Source organism: Fistularia commersonii, chromosome 15 (assembly GCF_037954325.1).
Source record: "Fistularia commersonii isolate RoL2024-O1a breed Wild chromosome 15, RoL_Fcom_v1.0, whole genome shotgun sequence".
NCBI lineage: Eukaryota > Metazoa > Chordata > Actinopteri > Syngnathiformes > Fistulariidae > Fistularia > Fistularia commersonii.
Genome location: NC_141298.1, coordinates 12220504 through 12227733, shown reverse-complemented (window position 1 = coordinate 12227733; position 7230 = coordinate 12220504). Strand labels below are relative to the sequence as shown.

The window sequence follows — 7230 nt, the reverse complement described above, 5'->3', positions numbered from 1 at the left end:
TTGAATTGATCTGTATCCCTGCAAAAAAAGGTTAAAAACACGAGATTTAATTAATTCCTGTTTATGTTAACATGACCTTTCTCAGCCTATAATAGGGGGAAAAGTAATCATTAAATTATAAGGCCATCCACCGTGAGAACAGAATATCAAAATAAACCAAAAGATTTTTTTCTCAAAAAACGAAAAACAAAGCAAGCGAGCCGATACAAACACGAAGGTAATAAAAACACAAATACTTCAAATTGAACTCATAAGTACTATAACACGTGACCGGGTTAGCCCGTCCTGAGTGGTCAAGCCGTCCGTCAATCAATGCCAAGCTCAAGGCCATTCCCCGCCCCCCGTGACGGTTACGCGCATGCGCAGTCAATGGCGCCAATGGGGGGGGAGAAAGGCCATTCGCATACGTCCGGATTTCCACGAAACGCAGCGGGGACACCGGTCACCGTCGGCGTTTGTGGCTTTACCGTTCCCGGTGCGGAACGTCCCGACACCGTGAGCTTCATCCGCCCTCTGTAAGTCTACTGACGTGTCCCCGCTGCTAACTATCTAATTTTTAACTACTCGACGTTGCTGCTAACCAGCTAACTAGCGTCGGTCCTTGGCCAGCCGCGCACGCAATCAGCGTCGACGCTAATTAGTGACTATATAGGAAGCGGCGCTGCTTATTAGCGTAATGCTAGGTAGCCGCTACCGAGCAAGTGGCGCTGCTAATTAGCGTCAATGCTATAAGCCCTACTTAACACCTACCTCTGGTGAGATTCCAAGCATTTATTGTCATTTGTACAGTGTGGAAATTTTTCCCCGTACAATTAAGTCTTACTTTGCTGTTCTCAGTGCATTTGGCCGGCACGCAACCTCGGAACTGCTAAGGTGAGCCAATGTCTATCAACAGCTACCTAGCAAGTGGCTGTGCTAATTAGCGTCACTGCTAAGTAGCCGCAACCCAGTAAGTACCACTGATTAGGAGCGCCAATGCTAATAAGCGACTACCTAACAAGCAGCACTACTTAAAAGCGTCAGTACTAATTAACGTTAGCAATTAAAAAAGTTAAGTGTGGTAAGTGACTAGGTGTGTGTGTGTGTGTGTGAGAGCGAGGGGGTGCATATGAACACACATGTAGGTGTGATTTGTGTAGATTAAAAATGTGTGTTCAAATATTAATAACTCCTTGTGTGTTGAGTGTGTCCGTCCAAAGAGGATTGTTTGTGAGCATGTAAGCACATATGTAACATCTGTGTGTGGGTGGGGGGGTGTACATGTGTAATTTATCGCACACATTTCTATAGGTGAAATGTGTGTGACAGTGTGTGTGTAGACAAGAAAAAATTGTGTGTCAGATTGCATTTAATCAATATCTAGGTTAATGTTTGTGTTTGAAGTATGTGTAACTCTGTACATCTGTGTGTGGTTGTGACTGTCCTTCAGTTGGTGGGTGTGTGTGCTGACACACAAACACACACACACCAGCTGACTCTGCTGACATTTAACCACACACACCGTCCGTCTTATTTTAGACCCAGTTGTTCTGTAACAGGACCAGACAAGGGCTGAATGCAGAACGCTGGAGAACCCCTGGGAGACCACTGGGTTAGATCCTTTACTGTAAGTCCCCATGAACCTGTGGCTCCTTAGAACCTGTAAACATTTGAACGCTGGCGATGGCCATCTGAAATGTGCAGGAAGATCTAGAGGTCTTCAAGTGGACTGTTTTCTTTTTGCCACTATTTGCCAAACACCTGCAAACTCGGTGACCTTGGCTGGAGACATTAAAATGAGTGGGTGTAGGGAGAAGGAGGAGGAGGAGGAGGTGGTGAGTGTTTATCAGCTGCCATCCTCAGATATTAGCTAGGTTCGTGTGTGTGTGTTTTTCACATTCCCTCTGGACGCCTGCTGTCAGCAGAGTTCTGATTGGAGGCGTTCGGACCCCCCCCTTCCTCCCCCACTGGGACCAGGTGAGGAGGCTGCACTCATTTGCAATTCAGAGATGAAAGGATGCAGCCGGAGAGCGAGCAGCTCCTCGGGCTGCTCGCTTTGTTTGCTCCGAAGCACGGCCGGAACAACCCGGGCTTTTTCCTCCTCCTGTGCTGGGACCCTCCACGGGAAGTGGGCGTTAGCAGCTGAGGCTGAAGAACATGAGCAAAGGGGAACCCTGAGAACCGGCTGCAGGAGAATGTGTTGCTCCATATATCAAAACTGTGCCGTCAAGAAATGGCTTCTGGAAAAGAGAAAAATCTGAAATGATCTCACAATATTAAAATCATGAAGAGAGTCCCTCGAAAGTGATGAAGTTTCTCCAGAAAGGTTCGGATTGTCACTTGGTAACCAGGAAGTCTGGGAGAAATGACCAAAAAATGAGGCGCACGTGCGTGTGTGAGATGACATTCTTTTGCTTTCAGCCACGGGTTTTGAGAGCACACACACACACACACACACACACCCCTGACTCAGATACAGTGTAGTGTCCATCAGCTGTGGAGGTTCCTGGGTTCTGTTTCTGCAGAGACCTTGTCGTGAAATGCTGGCTTCTCAACAGCTGAGAGCTGGCTTGTGTGAGTGTGTGCGCTTGTTCCAGTTGCTACTCCGCAGTGATTGATTAGTCGTCTCTGCCGAGGTGTTAGTTTGGACCCCTGGGGTGGGACTGACATCTTCAGCCCCCTCCTCCTCCTCCTCCTCCTCCTCCTCCTCCTGAAAGCTGAGGCGGTCCGTGACCAAGTGTCCTCGTTAGCGCAGTGGAAAACCTAATTGAGTGTGTTTAATGAGTGGGTGTAACAGACGGAAGGGTCGTCGTGGGCAACGGCGGAGGCTGCCGGGGGGGGGACCATCATCAAGAAATTACCCGAATACCAACTAGCCATCACCTTCTCATGGGCAAGAAGTGAACTGTGGAAGAAACACCTGGTGTCTAAAGAGCTGACCTGTGTGTGTGTGTGTGAGTGATCCTTGGGTCCTTGGGTTTCACCTCCCTGGTAGGCAGCCATGCTGTTTCTTGCTAGGCTCTCCACCATCTGCTGGGTTCCTCGACGCTCCGTGAACCGATCCAGGAGAACCTTTCCAGGAACAGCTTTCTTGTTTGTGGGGAAATCACAGGTAGGTTAGCAGCAACCTTCTGAAGAAACTTGGAGGAACAGCAACCTGGGAACCATCAAGGAAACATGGACTCGTCTAAGAAGTGGAGAACCTGCTAGAAAGGACCTCAACCAGAGAGTCACTGGAGATGGATGTGTGCCTTGGAGAAATGACCTCCAGCTTTAGAGAACACGGAGACTGCACATGGAAAGAACCTAGGCAGGAGAACATGGAGAGAACATGCAGCCCTTTTTTTTTCGAGGGAGTTTCCAGGCTGGCAGGGGGAAGAACATGGCAAGAACCCACTCTCAGGACCAGGAACCTTCTTGCAAGGGGGTGAAAGTTCTGATCCGCCGTATCTCCTCACCTGCTCCGTGTACTTGTGTTCTCCATGTGTGGAACCACCGAACCCTGGACGACACAGCATGTTTACTAGCTGTTACGCCACATTATTCCTGTGGAGAACAGAGGAATCCTGAAGAAGCGGTCGGTGATGGATGTTCTCCACCCTCCTGTGGAGGTTGCTCCCACTCTGCTGCAGAACCACTACTGATATCCCCAAATCACCCACTGCTTTGGAGACCAAGCCACCAAGATCTAATGACATGTGGAGGTTTATCCCTGTCTGATCTACCAAGGGGAATGAATCCCACCAGGAGGAGCCTGGGATACGAGAAGATACGAGAACTTCACGTTCTCCTTGCAATCAGAACATTCCTGTGAAGGTTCCTGCAAGAAGTGGTCCTCCTTCTTGGGGTTGGAGGGGTTTAGTGGAGGGGCCTGCGGTGTCTACAAATCATCTCCTAGGTCCACCTCCTGTCCAGGAGGGGTATGAAGAAGGCTCAGATGTCCTTCACACTGTTGGTGCCTGTCCTCACTCTGATTTAGTAGTTCTGGAAGTTGGACCTTCAGCTTCACCTTTGGCCTTCTGCCAGAGGAGGACATTCCAGCTCCATCGCGAGGCCTACCTCCAAGTCTGGACTGGATTGTGGCTGACCTGGCTGGAAGATGGACCTGCAGGCATGTAGACTCACAGTTTTAAAGGTTCTCAGCATGTTCTCTGGGTTCCTCTCTGGTTTTAAAGAACACCACCACTTTGGCTGTGAATAATTCACAGCTGCGGGGCGGCTCCAGGAGGAGATGGAGGGTTAATGGAGACCCAGTGGAGTGTAAACACGGGGGCCGTGCAGGTCGGTTCTCTAATGCACAATTAAACATTCAGATGTTTGGTGTTCCGACGTGTTCGGCGGCGGAGAACGTCCCGCTTCTCCAGGGTCCCAGCCTTTCCACTGGCGGCGGCAGGAGGTCTGCTCAATGACGCTGGAACTCTGCCGCCTTCCTCTTCCTCCGACGTACTTCGGAGATACAAAGCTTAGTGCTCAGCGGGCGGCCCCACTGGCTGTAACCATGGCAACCTTCTTTATTCCACTTCCTGCTTCTCACAAGTGAGAAAATTGTAAACGTGACATGTTTTTTTTTTTAATTTTCCACCAAAAATGAGAGGATCTCAGAGTTTTCACATTGAATCGGGCGCTACTCCCATCATGGCGACGAGAGGTCCACCGCCTCCTCAGTGTAGGACCACCTCCAGCTTCTTCCACCATTGCAGAACTGTTGACAGACGTGAAAGAAAGAGAAGGTCTGAGAGTGGGAGAGTCCACGGTTTGAATCTGTGATCCGACTTTGAAGGTCAGATGATGTCCCCTGGAAGCCTTCAATCACATCTGAAGATGGTGAACAAGGGTCGAAGCAGGGAGTATACTGGGGTCTCCATGTTCCATGTAGGCCGAAGGAGGCTCTTTCTGTGAAGTCTCCAAGTTCTACCTTGGTTCTTTCTGTGTGGTCTCTTATGTTCTTCTGCCTAGGATTTTTTTCATGTTCTCCTGCCGGGGTTCTCTTGATGTTCTCTCCATGTTTCTCTGCTGAGGTTCTCTCCATGTTCTCCTGCCTGGGTTCTCTTGGCTCAAGCATGGAAAAGGGTTTCGAGAAGGACCAAGTGGCCGTAGGCAGGTGTTCATCTGTAGGCTGGGGAAAAAAAAGGAGGCTGTAAGCTGGTGTTCATCTGCTTGTCTGGAATTGTGAAACAATGCCCTGCTTCCAGTTCTGGATCCCCACTGATCAACAGAAGATCCACTTTAGTCCTCCCTGTGTTTCTGATCTGTGTTTGGGCCCCAAACGTCTCCCTTTTTTTTTTTTCCTGGTGTGACCTGAGTTCATTTCCCGGCGCTGTGGCCAAGAAGATTGGACTCCAGGGGCTGTGGGCCTTTGGAGCTCCTGACAGGAGGCTCTGAAGCCTCCAGAGAAGAGCAGCAGATGTGAAGAGGAAACGTATGCCTGGGTGTGGGAACACACCGCACAAAGGCTTTTGCGGGAACAATGTGGCGGCGGAACAAACGGCACCTCAACAGCGGCATGGAACACAAAATGGAAAATTAAGTGGCGTCGCGCCGCGCTCGTCGGGGGGCACCTCGGAGTTTTTCTTCAAGAACATCAGAAATCCTTTCTCTTCTGCCAGAAATACCAGCCCCGTTGTCGGAACGGCTGTAAACTCAGCCAGGACTCCCTTAATTGCTCTGTTAAATGGCGCCCACAGCCTGAATCCGCCGCCGCCGAGGAACGACCTCCGCTGCTAGACGGCGGAAAGTGCAAACACAAGATATCTAATCACGTCTCTGGTTCCACACGTTCCGCCATGTGAATTGTAATGTCTCCTGGAAACCGGTGCTGGCTCCTCTTGTTCTAGGAATCCATTTCCTCCGTGAGTTAACAGAGTTTTACTGTTTCAATGGATATGAAAATAGGAATCAGTCACCTTTGACGTCACCTCTGATGTTTCCAAACCTTCCGCGAACTGATGGAGGGAACAAGGCGAAAAGCCAGCGAACTGTCATCCAAAGGTCTGGATGAAGGAGAGGGGCAGATCCGCCAAGAGGCAACCTTCAGACCACCAAGAAAAACAAATCGTCTGAAAATTCCAGGAGAAACTACCCCAAACCCCTGAAAGGTGAAAGAAATGATAAAGCAACAGTCCAAAAGTGGCAGATGAAATACTGGGAACCTTGGGACCGACAAATGACCTTGGTGTTTGGAGCAGCTGATAGTAACAAGCCAGATGGAGCTCCAAGAAATTACCAGCAAGCTATAGGAGGTCACCAACAAGCAACAAGAAGTTACCGACAAGCAACGAGAGGCTACTGACAACAACAAGAAGTTAACAAGCTTAAATAAAGTCCCGACAACCTAATAGAGGTTACTTTAAACTGCAAAAAGTTACCAACAAACTATTCACCAAGCGACTACGAGAAGTTACTGACAAAGCTAAAAGAGATCAAGGAAAAATTAGCAACAGCCCAATGGAAATTAGCAATCCGCAAAAAACAGCCGTCAATCCAAGGGAAGTTACAGAGAAAATCGGGGATATTTGAGATGCCCGGCATATTTTGTGTGTGTGTGTGTGTGTGTGTGTGTTTACCACCTGAACCTGCTGACTTCCCTGTCCTCCAGACGTGGATGTAAACAACACTCACACCTCCTGACAGTCTTTCAGGCACCGTGTCTCCACGACTGCGATATCAGCTGCCACTTCCTGCGGCGAACCGGCGGGAACCAATCGGCTCCGTGAGCGCCGCGGCAATATGGCCCCCCGACACCCTGACCCGCGCCCGGCTTGCAAGGGAGCGCAGAAGCGGCGCCGAAGCGAGTGGAGGACAGGATCCGGTGATGGATGGCGTCTGACGGGATGAGCGGTTCACCCCCCGAGGTTGGGTCCGGTCAGGTGACCTCGCTCTCCCCGTCTGGCCCGTCGGGTGTGAATGTGTTGCATGAAATGCAGTGACGGGCCCTGTGGTCGGGGGTCGGTGGTGGGGGGGGTGTTAACCGTGACCTTCAAAAACCTGCAGAACATCACGTCAGAGGAACATATCAAATCATATTCCTCTCTTCCACATTTAGAAAACAACCAGAATATGTGAACATCCAAAATCACCAGAATACAGCCATATAAATGAATGTGAAAAACATCCCAAATATATCAAAAATCAGAGTGTTTATTTAAAAATATATATACACACATACATACATACACACTTTCTGGGTGTGTGTTTGTATGTATGTGTGTGTGTGTATATATATATATATATATATATATATACACACACACA

General features: G+C 49.4%; 1 long non-coding RNA gene across 2 annotated transcripts; it reads left to right on the top strand.

The window, feature by feature from the left end:
- Window positions 1-410: 410 nt before the first annotated feature.
- Window positions 411-6986, top strand: LOC147226537 (uncharacterized). 2 transcript variants are annotated; one of them, XR_015107234.1, is made up of 4 exons: window positions 422-515; window positions 838-949; window positions 1519-1591; window positions 6610-6986. It is a non-coding gene; the product is annotated as an uncharacterized LOC147226537 (long non-coding RNA). The 2 variants fall into 2 exon arrangements; XR_015107233.1 differs by lacking the exon at window positions 838-949 and having other exon boundaries at window positions 411-515.
- The last annotated feature ends 244 nt before the right edge of the window (window positions 6987-7230 follow it).